Consider the following 20,235-nt stretch of genomic DNA (forward strand, 5'->3'; position numbering starts at 1 on the left):
AAAACTCTGTTTTCAAGCCCACTAAGACCCCTGTTTTCAAAGATCCTAACCTGATAGCACTTACCAGAGAAGGCAAAGTCACCCAAGCACCTTCCCGACCCTCACCTCCCATAGTCTTTCAAGCACACACATACATCCAGCCCTGGGATCTAACTACTCTGCAAAGCTGGGAGAGACGAACGGCCACATTCAAGGCTGGAATGGGGTGCAGCGGGGGGGAGGGGTGAGCAAGGAAGCAGAAACCTGGATGGCTGCAGGACCTGAGAGGAAACTTTCAGAGGCTGTGCTGATTTGGTGGCAGGTGTGAGTGGGGGAGAGAATCTCCCCCCTAACAAGAGGCTTTCACAGACGTACGCTTTTGCTCCGTGTCCACGGGCTACGGGCTCTCCCCTCTTGCAGGCTGAGCCTGCATACATGCAGCGGGCAGTTGTGCAGGCAGGTGGGGCGGGGGAAGCAGGCCATGATTGCCCAGCCATGCGGCCAGTGGCTGTGTGGGCGGGCAGGGAGGGGGGAGAAGCTGCACAGGCCATGCCCAACCATGTGGCGGGTGGGTGGGGAGGGGAGAGAAGAAGCAAGCGGGCCATTGCCCAGCCATGAGGCGGCCGTGCGGGCGGGCAGGGAGGGGAGGGGGGGAAAGCTGCGGGCCATGCCCAGCCATGCTGGCAGTCACGCAGGCCGGGTGGGTGGGGAGGGGGAGAGAAGCAGGCCATAATGCCCAATGCCCAGCCATGTGGGCGGGTAGGGGGGGGCGGAGAAGCAGCGGCGACCACTCAGCTAACCTGAGGGCTCAGAGTCCTGCAAGTCCTCCTGCTGCTCCATGTCTTCTTTAACTTTTAAGTAAGTTAGAAAAGCTCAGGCTGCAATGTGACCTCTTCCTTGCTGGCAGCGCGTGTTCCAGGCAGCAGCCGACCCACCAGTCATGCGTCATTCTGGATCATGTGGGGCGCCGCCAGCCAATGGATGGGGAAGGAGGAGGAGCCCACGAGGCAAAAGGGTGGAGGGAGGGAGAACTGAGACAAGGAAACTCGGGGGCGTGAACAAGGAGAGACATTTTTTCCCACAAAAAATTAAATGATGATTCAGGAAGAAGCTGCGGCGGGCACTGGGTGGGGGAGACATGTGGCATGTCTCTGAGGGGGACAGATGCAGGAGCCCCTAGACAAGTGCCTCCCCTTGCCCTATTATAGTAGTATATTAAGTACAATATGTCCTGCATATTGTACTTAGTTCATTTCACTTTTAATTTATATCCCTCTTTTCCATGTAAAAGAAATTATGTCCAGAGTGGGTGGAAACAAATGCAATTCATATGAACTTGCAAAGTTTGTCACCATTCTGAACATCTTCCTGAAAGCACAAAACCATTTAAATTTAAAAATTTGGTGTTTAGGACTAATATGCAGAAAGAGGGTTAAGAGTTCTGCTTTCCTTGTCTTCCCCATTCCCAATTCGTTAAAGCTGCAAGGTTTCCATTCGAAAGTCTAACATAGTTTTAAAAGGCTGAACTTCCTGCTCATGAACTCTGAAATATAAGGTCACTCAACATTGCTGTTATTCTACCCGTAACTTGAGATGGCCCAGCAATGAATCAGCAATGAACCTGACTAACTGATACGTAACTCATTATTTTTTCCAAACTCATTTTTCAGTAAGGATACTAAACCTGATATCTTGGAAACAATATCTAGACCTTTTTTACACAATAATTATAGTGAGTGTAGTTTGTCTTTAAAAAAATGGAAGTGATGATGGGGCATTATGGAATGAATAGCAACGGAGATTATTTCAGCTCTTTTGTACTGCTAATGACAAGTGAATAAATAGAGTCATTATGTATACTTAAATATGTGCTTTTAGATTACTCATTATCCCAGCACACTGGAAAATTGGTACTTGAGCATGTATGTGATCCTAATGTGTTTTACAAAAAGGTTCCAGCTTTGTTTATTAAAATTATGTTTTAATCATTTTATTTTGCTTAGAAGTAGAATACTGGAGGGATAGCCGAGGAAGCCTTCAGCTGAATGGGTTGTGGAATAGGAAAAAAGAGTCTTTTGGGGCGGCGGGGGCGGGGATTGGGTTTGGAAAGTCAGAGAGTGAATATGCTGAATCTCTTTTATAATGTGATAATTAGCATTTTCAAAGTATTGTCAGGGTAAGAAAAATGAGAGCTTCTAAAAATGTGGGACTACTTTGAACAAACTATATATAATCTCTAAGCATCAGAAACAGAGAATCAGTCCTGACCATATATTGCCACAGGGGAAACCAACAGAAGATATTTAGGGGTGGATATAAATGTTCATACTTCAGCTTTTGCAGAAAGCAACTTTCTTCAATTTAACAGCAATAAAAATAACCAACAGAAATGTTTTATCCCCCTTCCCCTGGCTGGAAGAACCTCTGCTTTCCAGAGAACTGCCTCAATTTCTATTATCACAAGAAAAAAATTGAACCATGGCTCATCCTGATGCAAGCTTAGAACCTGCTTTCACTTCCAGGTATCAGGCTTGGAGATTGGTTTTTACCCTAGTGACAATTATTAGCCACTTTGAATGCTTTATATTATGCAGGCAGGCAGGAGATAATTTCTCTTAGAAATAAAATTAAAACCTATGGATTAATAAAAGATGTACACAATGCTTTCCCTTCAGCATGGAGGGGACTGCAACCAGCCTCCACAAATATGAAATGAGGGAAGAAGGGCTATCAGGCAGATTTGGTAATTTCCATTTTAGAAGTGAGGTGCTGAGAATCAGTTTCCAGGAATGCTGTGCAAGTATCCCATATTTAGTACCAATCTGCTATCCCATCTTTTTTTACAACCAGCTATAAATAGAGACAGCCTGATGGGATGGCACAGGATTTACCTTGACTTCCACAATCAATATGCTTTAAATTGCTTAGTAACAAACTTTTTATCTGATTGTTCAGCAGCATCCAGTCCACAAGTTCCTTATGTTCAGCATAGGAACCTTGTACTTGGGGGTCTGGAGAGGAGATGGATGGATGGATGCATGTATGGATGGGTATATTAGGGTGTTTGTTGCTATTAACAACATTAGCTTTCTGGGCATGCACATGTGCCCATGCAATGGGAGACACGAAGGAGTTTCACTGAGCCCCATATTGCTCTTCCTGTGCATGCAGAGACACCCACAGGGGAATGGATTGCACCTTTAGTATTTCTGGAGGAGCCATATTACTTATTTACTTACTTGATTTCTATACTGCCCTTCCAAAAATGGCTCAGGGTGGTTTACATTACACAGAGAAATAATAAATAAATAAGATGGATCCCTGTCCCCAAAGGGCTCACAATCGAAAAAGAAACGTAAGATAGACACCAGCAACAGTCACTGGAGGTACTGTGCTGGAGGTGGATAGGGCCAGTTACTCTCCCCCTGCTGAATAAAGAGAAACACCACGTTAAAAGGTGCCTCTTTGCCAAGTTAGCAGGGGTTTGGTTGAAGCTATACAAACTTCAACCAATATCTGGGTGAAGCTATACAAACTTCATTTTGCCTTTTAATTCCATTTCCCCAGTATGACTCAGTAGAGGGTTAAGGTATTCGTCCTGAAGAAGACAAACCGTATCAGGAGATCATGAGAAAAGTAAGAGGTTTACCTTTTCTCTAAAGGTAAAGTAAAGTTATGCCATCAAGTTGGTGTCGACTCCTGGAGGTTATTCACACATGGCTTTATGCCTTGAGTTATCTGAAGAACAAATCTGCTTCGCAGCAGATTCGCAAGATGTTTAATTTGGGGCATTGAACGGAGAGTTCACATAGTGTCAGCTACTCTCTCCAATCCCTTGAAGATCTTTTTCCTAGGGATGTGCGAACCGGTTCGGATCCGAACCGGTTCGGGTCCGAACCGGTTCCGGTTCGGAGGTTCGGATCGAACCGAACCACCCCTGGTTCGGTTCGAATCCGAACCGAACTGGGGGTGGTTCGTTTCGAACCGGTTCGGACCGGTTCGGATCGGTTTGGAAAGCTGAAAATTGGTCAGATGGTAGCTGGCACCCAGGGGTACCTGTCACCCAAACCCCAAAGCAATCGGACACTCATACGATTTTTTATGAATTTTTGAAAAATATTTTTATTTTTCTCTCATAGGATATAATGGGACCCGAACCAGGCCATTATTTCTTATTGTGGAGCACTCATGGGTGCCAACAACCATGCAAACCCTGAAGCAATCAGACACCCCTATGATTTTTTATGAATATTTGAAATATTTTTAATTATTTTTCTCATTGAGTATAATGGGACCCGAACCAGTCCATATCCCCTGTTGTGGAGGACCTAGGAGCACAAAAGCAGGGTGGGTGGTAGACAGGCATGGGTGCCTACCAACCAAAAAATCTCAAGGCAATTGGACACTCCTCTGATTATTGGTGAATTGTTAAGTGTTTTTGAATTCCTCATAGAGAATAATTAGGATTGCAGCAAATGTATAGCTTCACGTCGGGGGGAAAGGGGTGTCGTAGAGTGCAGTGTGGTGGGTGGTAGTTCCTAGGGTGGGCAAGGAAGCTATCAGAATTATTTGAAAGGAATTGGGCAAAGAGGTGATTTTTAAGTGATTTTTGAAGTTTACGCGTCTTTAAGGTTTTTCCTCATAATAAGTTATAATGGAGCTTTCAGCAGCCCTATAAGTGCACATGGGGGTGCTGGGGTGGCCCAGAGCAAGTGGTGGTGTAGTGCACATAGGGTGCCAACCACCCCCATGGGTTTCTAACCCATGGGGTACAGGGATCTCTGGTAGGGGCACCCCCATGGGTACAGGGTTCTCTTGTTTCTGAGGTATTGAGTGTGGATTCTATGATAGCAAATAAGATTTTCAATGAGACACCATCAATCCACTCTAATATGCTATCATAGAATCCACACTCCGCCTCCTGCTTCTTCTCTGTGTGTGTGCTTAGTAGGGGTGTGCAATTTGGGATTTCGGGTGATTTGGCTCGGACCCGAACCGAATCACCGCTGTTCTGTTTTGTGCCCGAATCTGGGTCACCCGAATCACCCTTGATTTGGTTCGGATTCGGATTTAATCCGAATCTGAATCCGAATCGATTCGGGGGGGTAAAAAGGGGCCCAGGGGCAAAATTTTGGGGTGGGTGGTAGTGCCCAATGGGTAGAGTCTACCACCCCAATTTCAGGGGGATTGGGCAAAGGGCTGATTTTTGGTGAATTTTTAAAGTTTTAGTGACTTTGGGGCAGTTTGGGGGCATAGCATGGGATCTGGGCAAAAGGAGTGGGGTGGGGTGGTAGTGCCTAATGGGTGCAGGCTACCACCCCAACTTCAGGGGGATTGGGCAAAGGGCTGATTTTTGGTAAATTTCTGAAAATTTCATGTCTTTGGGGCAGATTGGGGCATATTGGGGCAGAAAGTGGGGCCTGGGGCAGAATAGTGGGGTGTGATGGTAGTGCCTAATGGGTGGAGGCTACCACCCCAATTTCAGGGGGTTTGGACAAAGGGGTGATTTTTTGAGAATTTTTGAAGTTTTCGTGACTTTGGGGCAGTTTGGGGGCAGAAAGTGGATCTGCCCCAAAATAGTGGGGTGGGGAGGTAGTGCCTAATGGGTGGAGGCTACCACCCCAATTTCAGGGGGATTGGGCAGAGGGCTGATTTTTTGAGAATTTTTGAAGTTTGGGTGTCTTTGGGGCAGATTGGGGGCAGAAAGTGGATCTGCCCCAAAGGAGTGGGGTGGGCTGGTAGATAGTGCCTAATGGGTGGAGGCTACCACCCATCCCCAATTTAAGAGTGATTGGGCAGAGGGATGAATTATGGTGAATTTATTTGTATGAGGTTGTCTTCATAAGGTGAAGTGTGCTAAATTGATTACTTCCTCATATTATTCATAGTAAAGGAAAGTGTGAAAAAGTGAAAGTGGGGTCATGAGAGTTGTTTAATTGAAAAATATCTCATTTGCTATGATAGAATGAGAATTCACACCTTTTCTATTCACCATAATTCACCCCTCTGCCCAATCACTCTTAAATTGGGGATGGGTGGTAGCCTCCACCCATTAGGCACTATCTACCAGCCCACCCCACTCCTTTGGGGCAGATCCACTTTCTGCCCCCAATCTGCCCCAAAGACACCCAAACTTCAAAAATTCTCAAAAAATCAGCCCTCTGCCCAATCCCCCTGAAATTGGGGTGGTAGCCTCCACCCATTAGGCACTACCACCCCACCCCACTATTTTGGGGCAGATCCACTTTCTGCCCCCAAACTGCCCCAAAGTCACTAAAACTTCAAAAATTCTCAAAAAATCACCCCTTTGTCCAAACCCCCTGAAATTGGGGTGGTAGCCTCCACCCATTAGGCACTACCACCGCACCCCACTATTCTGCCCCAGCCCCCACTTTCTGCCCCAATATGCCCCAATCTGCCCCAAAGACATGACATTTTCAGAAATTTACCAAAAATCAGCCCTTTGCTCAATCCCCCTGAAATTGGGGTGGTAGCCTGCACCCATTAGGCACTACCACCCCACCCCACTCCTTTTGCCCAGATCCCATGCTATGCCCCCGAACTGCCCCAAAGTCACTAAAACTTTAAAAAATCGCCAAAAATCAGAGGAAGGTCCAATCGACTTGAAATTTGGGTGGCAGGTAGAACACAAGGTCCCCTTTCAAACCAGCTATTTTTTGAGATCCGAACCGGTTCGGTTCGGATCCGAACCGGTTCGGATCCGAACCAAACCGGGGGGGTGGTTCGGCAAAACCAAAACCGAACCACCCTGGTCCGGTTCGGACCCGGTTCGGATCCGAACCGAACCGGGAGAACCGGTTGTATGCACATCCCTACTTTTTCCCGTGCGTTCACACCAGCTGGTTCCGAGTTTTCTCTCCAACCAATCTTCACAGAGGAGGAGGTGGGAGACCTTTTGTTTTGTTTTGTTAGTTTGACAGCCTTGTGGAAGAATGGCATGATGGGTTGCCAAGGGATCAAACAGCAGAACGCTTAACCCGAGCCTGCTGAATCTGCCCCAGTATTTGCTGATTTTTAGAATGAACTTGCCTTTGTGAGTGAATGCCTTCACTACCTCATGCCCCACCCCCCAGCCCAGAGGCAGGGAAGCTTAAAGTAGAAACCATTGCCTTCTTTGTCATGAAGAAAAATGCAGGTGAATCAGCTAAAAGGAGGGGGGGGCCCTCAGGTTACAGCAGGCTGTAGTCTCCATTCTGCATATCTAAAGCCTATATTAAGACCCACATTTTGCAGTTTGTGCTTGCATTTAACTCAGGAATTTCTCCTTCCCCCTGCTCTGGACTCCCTCCACAGAATTTCACCAATCTGCTAAAAGACCTTTCCCCCTCCCAGTGCTTGCAATTGCAAATACTCAGAGCAGACCATATCCAACAGCTGTCAAACTCCCCTTCATTGAGTTTTGAAAAAGGCCACCAGAATGCGCAGCCTCGATTCGGGGGAAACAGAGTCCTGTCTCTACTGGTCCCTGATAGCCTGAAGGGACTTCAAAGTAAAGGCAGCTGATATGTGGACTCACACTCTCCATCCTGAAGGAGATTTGAACCAAAAGCCATGTGTATAAAGCTTCGTGGTGACCACAGAACCATGTGTTTTTCTTTGGTAGAATACAGGAGGGGGTTACCATTGCCATTTCCCGCGCAGTATGAGATGATTCTTTTTCCATTCTTATCTGTAGACTTGCCTGTTAAATATATATGAAATCTTACTTTGTCTAGAGCATGTTACTGTGTGACTTGAAAGCAGACTCAGACCCTCTGAGGTAACTGTGTTACCTCACCGGAAGTTACTTGGGAAGGATTTAACAGACTTCCTCCCTTTCCCCCCTCCTCCTCACTTCCACCTGACGTCAGTTTTCTCTTCCACTTAATTTGTCTAGCTCCTCAGCTTCTTTCCTTTTTCTTTTCCAGTCTTGCCTCTTAGCAAGCCCTTTCTTCTGTCCTCTCACAGCTCAAATTTCTTCAGTTGCCCCAAATGTCATTCTCAATTGCTCTCTTCCTTCACAGTGACTTATCCAACATATAGCCACACCCCATTTGTAAATGAATCTTCCTAGAAATCATTACATTCTAAGAGTCACTGCAGTGTAACCACCAGACAACCACATTAACTCGTCGTTCTCCATATCTTTACTGAGACTCTTCCAAGTATTGCATCGTGTTGACAAATTTTAAGACAATGATCTTAAGTACTATCTTGCCAAACTCAGTATTTTACACACTGCTTTCCCCCCATAGGGCCCCTGTCATTTTAGTCCAGTATTTAAAAGTAGGATATAATAATTGGCTGGCATCCTGACTAACAAGGCACCAGTGCAACAGGAGAAGCACCAGTTAAGGATGTGCACAGCAACGGTCAGGCCAGTTCGGGGTTCTGCTCATAGGAACATAGGAAGCTGCTATATACTGAGTCAGACCATTGGTCTACCTAGCTCAGTATCGTCTTCACAGACCGGCAGCAGCTTCTCCAAGGTTGCAGGCAGGAATCTCTCACAGTCCTATCTTGGAGATGCTGCCAGGGAAGGAACTTGGAACCTAGATGCTCTTCCCAGAGCGGCTTCATCCCCTGTGGGGAATATCTTCCAGTGCTCACACTTCTAGTCTCCCATTCAAATGCAACCAAGACAGACCCTGCTTAGCTAAGGGGACAAGTCATGCTTGCTACCACAAGACCAGCTTGGGGAATCCAGTAAGGATTCTGCTTTACGAGCAAAGGGGTACCCTGAGCAAGTGGCAGCAGCGATGGCAGCAGGGATGGCATTCTCTCCCCTCAACTCCTGCTGGCCTCCCCCAAGACAGCCCAGGCCAGCAGTAGTCCAGTTCAAACCAGATTGCAGAAGGGCCAAACTGGGCCACAGCCAGCCCAGGCTGTCCTGCGGGAGGTCAGTGGGGGGGGGGTTGATGGGAGCCACTGCTGTCCCTGCCGCCATCCACACTGCTGTCACCAATTACACCACCGCTGCTGCTTGCTATCTCCCCTATCTTTTTTGACCTTAGGGAAGCCCCCCTGCCCTTTTGCTAATAAAAGGGAAACCTTACCAGACCCCCCTTTACCAGCAGAACCCTGAACCGGTTAGAACAGGTCTGGCTCGAACTGGGGTCGGTTCGGTTTGAACTCAGACTAGCATCCGCTGGGGGTGGGGGTGGGGGTCTGGTCCTAACTCAGACCACTCAAACTGTCCCAGTTGAACCGGGTTCGAACCAGAACTGGTTCACATATCCCTAGCACCTGTGCTTCGGAAAAGTTCAACCAATTCAGCTACTCTCCTGGCTCAGCAGTGAGAGGAAGTTTCAATGACTTCACCTTGTCCAGGAAGCGCTCTGTCTTCTCACACAGCCCTCAAGGATGTATTTATGGGTGACTCTGGTTTTCTGGGGGAAGAGGAGGTTTTTGAAATTCACACACACAAACACACACTCACATTCTAGGACTGATGCAGCATTAGCCTAGAACTCTTCAGAATCACTGTCTACTACTCTCATTGCACCTGTGCTTTGTTGGTCAGGATGTCAGTAACTAACTATTATTAACACAGGCCCATCAATTTACTCATTGTTATACAGAGTCACATAAGGCCCAGCTTATTTGATCAAGGGAAATGTCTGGGCAGAACAACTGAAGGAGTCCTTGCTATGCCAGAAGCAACAATATGTGCAACCATACAGTGTGCCCCAAAATCCTCTGTGGCATTATGGGAGTTTTGATTCATTTATGCATGGATGCCTCCACCTCACCAGGGACAGGGGGACCCCTTCAGCTGTCTCTAAAGAAATGAATCCTTCACTAACATTACATTTTTCTCTCTCCCTCTGCTCTTATTCACACTACTACACAAAGGCACGCAGACACACACAGAAAATTTAAGGCATCTAACCCTGCTCTGCTAGTCACACAGCTGGAATCTCTAATGCACACACGGCAGGCAGATCAGCAGAATTTTAGATTTCTTCAAATAAGGTGTATTGCATAGATTCCTGGTTTATGTGGGACCTCATATTTTGCATAACACTTTACTTATCCTTCCCTAACTCATTCTACATTTTTCCTTCTACATCTAGGTAAAACAATAACATTTCAAAATAATCATATTAAGTGGAGAGAGAGAGAGAGAGAGAGAGAGAGAGAGAGAGAGAGAGAGAGAGAGAGAGAACAACTCTGTTTCTAACTACTGCTGAAAACTAAACAACCGTATATTAAACACCCAATGTTTGCTCTTCTTCAGGAAGGTGGACAGGGAGATATCAGGCCCTATAATGCTGGTGTTGCCATGGTGCTTCTTCTTGACAACCACAGCTAAATCACAAGTACTGTAAACAAATTAACAACTGACAGTCCTGACTGAGAGACAGATGCTTTGATCAAACATTTTTATGTTTGATACACAAAGTAGTTCTACATATGAGTCAGTATTACATTTCCCCTTCTTGTTCCCATTTCTCTGTTTAGTTGTAAAAGGCCTCTGAGCACCAGTTGCAAGGGAGTGACAGCAGGAGAGAAGGCATGCCCTCAACTCCTGCCTGTGGCTTCCAGCGGCATCTGGTGGGCCACTGTGCGAAACAGGATGCTGGACTAGATGGGCCTTGGGCCTGATCCAGCAGGGCTATTCTTATGTTCTTATGTTTTGTGTTTAAACATATACAAGTGTCTTCTAGTAGAAGTAGATCATGATGTAGAATGAGGTTCCCCTTGATCATCATTTCAAAACTGGAGGATACTTTGGAATATAAAATGAGGCACATCCTTTGTGTTCAATGGAAGTTCAAAAATAATAGAAACACCCAGAATGTTCGATGAGAGGCCTAGTTCTCACTGAGTTGGTAAAGCTTTGTTGCTTCAAACTGCAGTTGAAGGCTCACATGACGGAATGCTTCTCCATTCAAAATATTGCTAACAAGTGTGCACAGAATATCATTTTCATGCTGGGATGCTGGGATTTGTAGGAGATGCTCTGCCAGGGTCTAGACACTCCCCTGCTGCCTCCACTGCCAACTTTTAGGGATGTGCATGAATTGTTTTGGCAGGGTGGGGAGCAGTACCTTTAAGCACGAGTAAAACTGGTTCTTACCTGCTCCTCCACCACCACATTGCATTCCTTGGTGTGGTGCTGCACTGCTAAAAATTCAGTGCGCAGCTGCATCCATGTCAGTGTTCCCTCTAAGAGGGATTCCCAGATATTGTTGACTACAACTTCCAGAATCCCCTCACAAAAGCCATTGTAGCTGGGGATTCTGGGAGTTGTAGTCAACAACATCTGGGAATCCCTCTTAGAGGGAACACTGGTCCATGTGCTTCCTGCACAGCATGGTGGCAGGACACACATGGCCGCCATGCATGCACGGCAGTGATGTGCATGGTCAACCTGGTGTTTCTGACCACACACATGGCAGCCATGCATGCGCAGTGGCATGTGTGCCCCACCACCGCACGCAGGCTGCTGGGTGCAGCGCCGCAGCCACATGCATACTTTTGAGCAGCGCAGCGCTGCACCAGGAAATGTAGTAGAGGAGCAGATAAGGATCAGCTTTACTCATGCTTAAAGGTACCTCTCCCCGCCCTGCTGAAAAGATTCAGCAGGCTGTGCCGAATCGATTCATGCACATCCCTACCAACTTTCCTTTGTCCCAAGATAAGGTCTTGTGGGCAGGAGAGGCAGTGGCAGAGGGAACCTGTAGCAGATGCTTCTGTTGCTACCTTCCCTGTGCTCCAAGGTAAGCTCCTTGGACTTTCAGGGCAAGGGAAGTAAAGATGGTAAAAAGCACTCACATTGCCCACTTGCAAATCATCAGGGATTTGTGCACATGCACTGAGAATGTGCACAAATCCTCAGCACACCGTCTGAATAAGTGGAGTGATGCTCATGCATTACTTCTGGGGGACAATCCTATATAATAAAGTCCCTGGCGTGTCCGTCCGTGTCGCCAAGGCTGGTGTCTGCGTCCGTGTCTCCCTCGGCTGTTCTGGGCATGCGCACCTGCACCAGGCGGCCATGTTGGCCAGTTGTTCGCCCAGCTGCGGAAAGGCCAGAGGGGAGGGCAGAGGTGGTGGCGGGTCCAGTCCATGGCGGGTCCAGGCGGGTCCAGGCCATGGGGAGGGCAGAGGTGGTGGCGGCGGCCGCAGGGAGGCAGAGGCGGCGGCGGCGGGTCCAGCCCAGCCGCAAGGATCGGAGAGGCGGCGCCGGGTCTGGTCCGACCGCCAAAAAGAACAGGGGCAGCGGCGGCAGGTCCGGACAGGCCGCAAGGAGAGCAGAGGCAGCGGCAACGGGTCCAGATCAGCTGCAAGAAAGGGAAAGACGGCAGGGACCGCAGGCACCAGGCGGCCATGTTGGCCGGTTGGTCGCCCGGCTGCGGGGAGGGCAGAGGCGGCGGCGGGACTGGCCCTGCCGCGGGGAAAGCCGAGGCAGCAGTGGTGGGTCCGGCCCGGCTGTGGGGAGGGGAGAAACAGCGGCGGCGGGTCCGGCCCGATCGCAGGAAAGGGAAAGGCGACGGCGGCGGGATTGGACCGGCCACGGGGAGGGGAATGGTGGCAGTGGCGGGACCGGCCCGGCCACAGGAAAGGGAGAGGTGGCGGCGATGGGACCGGACCCGACCCGGAAGGGAGAGAAACGGCAGCGGCAGGACCGGCCTACTAGCACCCGTTATTTTAATGGGCTTAAAAATACTAGTGATGTATAAAGTCCTTTCCCCCAGTCATCCAGCTGGTGTTGCTATCTTACCAGGTCTGTAGCCATCGCCAGAGGGAACTAGCACCCCACTCACCCCCAATAGGCTGCTAGGGTTATGCTGAGCAACCAGATGCTTTTAGTCTCCATGTGTGTGTGGGGGGGGGGCTTCCTTATTCAGGCTTATGCCCAGTTGCTAAGGACAGAGGTTTCTCAGCATTCTTTTCCTGAATCACCAGCTGTTCCTGCTGCCGCTACTGCTGCTCCTAGCAGATTTTGCTTTCACAATATCTGCAGCCATGTTAGCACAATACAAGCACATTGCTGTATCTCTATCAAAGATACTACAGTAATAAGTAGTGTGTGTTGTCAAAATTCAACATTAGAATGACTTTTCATCTTGTCTCCTGAAAAGAGAGAGAAGCACTCATACTGAAAAGTGGTAAGCTCCAAGAAAAGAATCTTGTTACATTTTTCCTTCTCAGCTTGTGGACTGTATGGAAATCAACACAAGGTGCCATTTCACTGAAGCACCTCCTGCTTCTGTAGGTAGGGCTTTCCGATTTCAGTACCATTGTCAAATGTCTGAATGCATATTGTCATTGTTGTCTAGAATAAGACATGGCCAAATCAAAATGTTTCAGCTTCCGAATCTTTGGAAGTTTATTCAAGCAATTTATTGAATATGCAGCTGCCCCTGTCCCACAGCATGAAAAAGGGGTTTGGAATAGAAAGCATCCCATGGCATACAGATGTTGCAGCAAGAAGTCAGACCTTGCCTTTGTGGGGCAGGGGTGTCATCATTTTGCTATATGTTGCATTAGTAATATTACTGTAGTGTCGCGCAGAGCCAGACTTGGGGTTCATAGGCTGGCCCATATTCTAGGGTCTCATATGTCTCTTAGATCATACAGGGGAGCTTCTGGCAATGTCGGGGGAATGCTCAGTGATTCAGTCCAGGGACTCTGCTCCCCTGACCTTTGCATTGTGCACTGTTCTTTGTCAATGTTTCAAATGGCTCTTTAAAACGGCCTTTGGAGGAAGACTGATTGTTTCTGTTGACTCATTTTGCTTGAATATTGTACTATATCTCTCTTCTGTTTGGGTTTCCTAGAACATGGAAGAAAAGACGGAAATGTTTTCAGATAAATAAATAAAATGTCTAGTTGCTGTATATCATGTGAAAACTAGGCCTCACACACTTTAGTACGTCCTTAATGAGTAACTTACAGCAGAGAAGATTGTTTAACTTTTCATGGCATGTTTGAGCAGATAATTCTCTTCTTAGGATTTACAGGCAAAACATGGCTTTCATCAGATACATTCCGGAGCCTGCATCTGGGGGGAGCCCAGGCTTTTTCTCTAAGGGAAAGACACCGAAGAGCACTTTTTGCAGATGAGTTACAATTTAGCACTTGATAACCAGTCTTCACAAACTGGATGGTTAGAACATTGACATAGAGTTGACTCTGACTCTCTCTCTCTCTCTCTCTCTCTCTCATTCACACACACACACACACACACGGGTGGATTAACCTTTTTGTCGCCTATAGACAAAAAGGCTTTTGTCGCCCTTACAAAAAAAGGGAAGTACTGCCAGGGGTGGGGCTAGAGGAAAGTCCCTCTCCTGCCTCCTTTACTACATTTTTTTAAAGCTGCCACAGCTGCAGTAGCTGTGGGGAGCGGGGGTGGGGGGTGAGAGGAAAGTCCCCCTCCTTTACTCCATTTTTTTAAAAGGCAGGGCAGCGGTGCCAGTAGCTGCTGCGTGGAGGGGGAGTGCCCAAGTGAGGGGAAAGTTCTCCCCATTTGTCCCCTAAAAGGCTGCCACTGCTGGGATGCTGCCGGCGGCCAGGTGGGATGGGGTGTGGTGACGGCCACTGGCTTCAGGGGGGGGGCAAGGAGGGGAGAGTTCCCCCCTTTTTACCTCTAAAAGCCCATCATTCACAGGGGCGAGCTTAGCTCCTTCCTCCTCCCCACCTCCTCCTGAGTGAATGCACACGGTCACTCCCCCTCCCCGCAGCAGCTACTGCCCCCGCTGCCCTGCTTTTAAAAAAATGAAGTAAAGGAGGCAGGAGCGGGCCCCTTGCCACTTTCAGCAGAGGCAGAGGCATGGCAAAATTTGAGGAGCCACCACTCCTCAAATTTTGCCACCGTAGGCAGATGCCTCCTCTGCCTCTGAGCTAATCCAGCGGTACACACACACACACACACACACACACACACACACACACACACACACACAGCTTCCTGCCAGTCAGTACAAAAGATCTTTTTTAAAAAATCAAAATGCGATACTTTCAACAAAACATCCAACCTCCTATTCAACATAGAATGATAACTACACATTCCAACTCTTATCCTGATGTTAACAAACTGTGCATGACAACCTAAAATTATTATGCAAGCCAGATTCCAGTGCTTTGCATTACGGTGAGAATGTGCCCTGCAGGGTGAAACAGAATACTAAATTATACATGATGTTGGTAAGTTTTATTGTTAGTTTTACAATCCAAACACTATCCATGTTGTACCCTGAAAAAACATATCTAACACAGACTTTTAGACCTTGGTTCTCAAGGTGTTCTTCCTAAATTTGCTGCAGTTATGCTGTGCCATAATAACAATGCAACCAAATGCTCCTAAAGTCCAAGAGAATTAAAAGGTTTAACTCATTAGCAATTCTCATTTCTCATCTCAGCTGCTACAAGAGCACGCCATTTCACTTTAATGTATTCACTACATATTATGCAAGAGCTATTTACGAACCTCAGTTTAGCTTCTGATTACTGTAGCAGCCAGGTTGGCAGACTTTTAAAGGTAATGCTAGCATTTTATACCAGGTTCCTCTTCTTTGCCTATCATACATCCACATATCAGAACAACATATTTATTTACATTCAGTGCTTTTAGAAAGATGATGGGGGTGGGTCCATTACTCATGGCAGAGCATTTGCTTTGCATGCAGAAGATCCCAGGTTCACTCCTTGGCATCTCCAGGTAGGGCTGAGAAGAAACCCTTGAAAGCCACTAACAGTCCATGTAGACCAGGCCTGCTCAACTTAGCCCCCTCCCAGCTGTTTTTGAACTACAACCAAAAGGAGAACCAAAAGACCAGAGGAGAGCTGGCCTTGTGGTAGCAAGCAAGACTTGTCCCCATAGCTAAGCAGGGTCTGCCCTGGTTGCATATGAATGGGAGACTTGATGTGTGAGCACTGCAAGATATTCCCCTCAGGGGATGAAGCCGCTCTGGGAAGAGCAGAAGGTTTCAAGTTCCCTCCCTGGCTTCTCCAAGATAGGGCTGAGAGAGATTCCTGCCTGCAACCTTGGAGAAGCCGCTGCCAGTCTGTGAAGACAATACTGAGCTAGATAGACCAATAGTCTGACTCATTATATGGCAGTTTCCTATGTTCCTACAACCCATAATCCCCAGCCACAGTGGCCAATAGCCAAGAATCATGGGAGTTGTAGGCTAACATCTGCAGGAGGGCCAAAGTTGAGCAGCCCTGGTGTAGACAGTACTGAGCTAGATGGACAAATAGTCTGACTCAGTATAAGGCAGCTTCCAGTGTTCCTCTGTAAATATGCTCTCTCCCATTTAAGGATTTCCAAGACTGTAGTTCCATGCACAGTTAGCTTACTTATATCCTATTGACTCCAGTAAATGTAAGTAGCCTAGAAATTATTTGCACTTGGCTTCAGGCTTCAGGGTAAACATTCAACAACATCACTTCGAAGTACACTTGTGGCATTGAGGGAATCAGCCCCTCATCTCTGCTCTCAGTTTTCTTTTTGAAACAAGTCCACATGGCATGCTCTGTGTTTTTGTTCTAGCCAATGGGGTGGGGAGAACGAGCTCCTGCAGAGACACATCTGCATTTCTGAAGAGAGCATGCCTCTTATCTTATGCCGCTAATGATTCTACCTCAGTGCCTCTCCCATTTGCTCCGCATTTCCAGAAAAAGTAGCTTAAAACCAGCTTTTTAAAAACCCAGACATACATCGAGATAAGCTAGAATTTGCATCACAAAGCCCGGTTTGTGTGTGGAGTGGGTCCGAAAATCTCGAAGGGACTTCAAGGTATGTTTGGCTGATGTGTGAATGCACACACTTTCTTCTGAAGGATATTCGGGGCAGAAGCCCTGTGTGTAAGGCCTCCTAGCAGTGCTCAGGATTACAGCCCAAAGTTCTCTTCTGCTTCTTGCACAGTAGATATCACTGTTGCCAAAGATAAATTGTGTCCATACAATGAATCCCCAGATGTGTAAAATATCCTAAGAGCAATACATATCCACTGCAGGATGGCTAAATAAGATGGACAGATAGATTTTCTTTTATAATGTGTTTTGCCAGCACTTTGTAATATTTTTCAGATGCCCTTCTACATTCACTTCTGCTCTTTGCATATTAAGTTTTAATAATGTATATCACTTGATTAATGTAATATGAAGACCTTGGGGTCTTCAAATGAAGGGCAATATAAAAATATAAAATATAATATACAGGTGGACCTGGAACTCAGATCAGACCCCCCAAAGGATTGCCCATCTGGCTGTATCATAACCCCTGACTCTAAGGACTTTCATTCTACATTTCAGTCATTAAGGTCATACACACAACCATTGTTGATGGGTGGGGAGGGAGTGGGGGGAACTTACTTCCCACTGCAGAAAACTGTCATCTATGTGTGAGACATGCAGCTTGGGTAGACCAGTCCTCCAAGGCAGGCTGACATGCCAAGTCCAGAGCAGAGTCCACTGACCCTAATTGGTAGACCAGATCTCCCCAGAAAAAAATGGAGCTCAAATAACCTGAATCGATTTGGGTCAAATCAGAGGTGATTCTCCTCAACCCTGAATTGGGCCATCTATTCTGAGGGTGATCCAATTCAAGGTTGAACCCCTGAATCACACACACACACCCCAATCTGACCTGAATCGGTTTGAAGTCAAATCAAATCGTACATCCCTATGGTCTAAATATGCTGAAGAATGAAGTGGTAGGGAAGTACACGGTACCACTGCTACAAATATTTATATACTGCTTTTCAACCAAAGTTCCCAAAATGCACTTTTAAAATTTATTATAATATAATAATAAACAAACAAACAAGATGGCTCCCTGTCCCCAAAAGAATCCTGATGTATTCTGTTCCAATGGTAGAATCCTGAGGTGGTCAAATGGACTGTATCACTTCAGACCGCAGGTGGGAGAATCATATATTTGACTGCTCGCCTACATAAAAAAACCACTGCAATTTTTTAAAAAAATCTTAGCATATCAGAGAGAGAGAGAGAGAGAGAGAGAGAGAGAGAGGGAGAGGTTCTAATAGCCTCGGCTGCTCTCTGCATGATAGATTTCTGTTTGTAAGGGTTTTTATCCTACTTCCATAAGGAAAGTAAGCTTATGAGTTCACCCAGCATTAGGGGTGTACAGTGAACCAATTCCAGTTGTTCAATTCAAATTTGAGCTGAATTTGAACCAGACCACCAGACTGTGAGCCAGTTTGAGTCGAACTGGCCCCTGGTTCAGTCCGAGGTCGAACTTGGCCAAATCGGTTTGGAAATTTATGTCGTTATGCAAGTCATCTCTGTGCATGTGTGTAGACTGGAACCGGGCCATGCTGCAGTGCCAGACCAGGTCCGGAGGTCAGAAGAGCTGTACCAATGATGACGTGTCCTCTCGTTGCCCCCATTAGGAATCCTCACCAGATTCCCCTTTACAAGCATGCCCGCTTGAACTGCCAAACCAGTTCCAAACTGGTTCCATTAGAACTGGGACCGGTTTGGCTCAAACTCGGACCGGCATCCCTCTTTTGGTTCTTCAGCTGTTAAGGAGAAAAACAGATATCTCTCTCTCTCGATCTCTCTCTCTCTTTAATGTTTTATCGTTTTTATCGGGAAGACAATCATAACTCCATACTTTTCTCAAAGGTCTTGCTTTTGCTGATCTCCCTTTGCTGATCAACCTTTGCTGATCTCCCTTAAAGAATTTAAAATGCATCTCCTGTTTTGTTGTTACTGCTTTTGAAGTTTTCAAACCTGAGTGTAATCATTCAGTTGAGCTGACTTGTGCCTGTCAGAAGGAAACATTGTTTCTCCGCTCTGATGATATGTTACTGGAATAATGTGTGTGTACTGTTTCCCTTGAGTCCGTCTCACAGGGCTCTGATAAGAGCTGTAGGAAGGAACCATGAGTGTCTGGCCTAAATTCACAACTGAGTGTTGTGCAGGCCAATCCCATGCATTTGTACTTAGAAGTAACGCTCACTAAATTCAATGGAACTTACTCACAGTATGTAGAGAAAGGAAGCCTAAGGCTGCAATCCTAAGCACATATATCTGGGATAAGCCCCAGGTAATAGAGTGGGATCTACTTCTGTGTAAACATACAGAGAATCAGGTTGTTTGGTTCAGTAATTTTAATAGTATTTAAGCATACCTAGCTTGGTTGGGTCACACAAGTACAAAAGGGGACATGTGCCTCTTCTTGATTAACACACCAGGGCAGTAAAATCAATTAGGAGGAATCCAGCCAAATTTGAGCACATTTAAATTCTGTTTATTTCAACTGGGAGAGTAAAACTCACAGTTAACTATACCTGAAGGAGGCAGGCAATAGATTTTTTTTTAAAGTAACAGTAAAATAGCATAATAGAAGACTTACAGCACGTGGTGTGGCAGCCATAATCTCCCATAATCATTTTGGGCATATGGGTTTTGCAGGTTTTTGTAGTACCTGTTGGACCAAAGAAGAGACAAAATAAATTAGTATGTACAATACTAGAATCAGTTGTACTTTGAGCTCTCTTAGAAAACTATTGTCTATCTCTTGGCTATGCCCTATTGAAGTCATGGTCTGGATTATGGTCCTTGTCAGTACTTCCATAATTCAGAAAACAAACTCCCTTTCCTGCAGATTATAATTATGGCTTCCCTTTTGATTGACATTAGACAGAGCTTAAGAGATCTCAAAAATCAGTGAATGTTGTCACAATATCTTATACAAGTTATACAAGAACATACAAAATAAGCCACATATTACCTTGTTTAAGAAAAGGCAACTCAAAAGAGGGCATGTATTCTTCTTTATGCTATGTTATGATTCATTTCAGGAGGAGGAGATCTGTGGGGACCAGTGAGTCAGCATCTAACACCTACTGTACACTATTTCGGAACATATTTCTCCATGGCTGCCTCCCATCTCACTCGTAACAAAAAGAAAACAAAATCATTCTTTTGCTATGAAATCGTTGTTTTACCCCCCAAGGAACCATAATATGGCAAGATAACTGCAACCTGCCCCCCCCACCGCCGCCCTTGAAATCATAACTAAAAAATAGCAGAAGATTTTAAAATGGATAAGTAAGTCACATTCTCAGCTCTATCGTAAGACATCATCTCCAGTATTTCATCCTGAAAGAAGCAAGACTACTTCTCAGGTTCCAGTTCACACAAATTATTTGAATATTGATCAATACATATTTGCACACAACCAGCAAATGCACACATAATGGATGTGGGCTATACAATCCATTCATATTTTAGTATAATTATGTTCTCACATAATGTGAGGACACAAAG

At 46.3% G+C, this 20,235-nt stretch overlaps 1 long non-coding RNA gene across 1 annotated transcript; it reads right to left on the reverse strand.

Annotated features, from left to right (window-relative positions):
* Positions 1-13,350: 13,350 nt before the first annotated feature.
* Positions 13,351-19,912, reverse strand: LOC128340993 (uncharacterized). The gene is made up of 3 exons (XR_008314134.1): positions 19,697-19,912; positions 19,319-19,390; positions 13,351-13,765 (listed from the first exon to the last, which is right to left on the reverse strand). It is a non-coding gene; the product is annotated as an uncharacterized LOC128340993 (long non-coding RNA).
* Between the last annotated feature and the right edge of the window lie 323 nt (positions 19,913-20,235).

This window comes from Hemicordylus capensis, chromosome 1, assembly GCF_027244095.1.
Source record: "Hemicordylus capensis ecotype Gifberg chromosome 1, rHemCap1.1.pri, whole genome shotgun sequence".
Lineage (NCBI taxonomy): Eukaryota > Metazoa > Chordata > Lepidosauria > Squamata > Cordylidae > Hemicordylus > Hemicordylus capensis.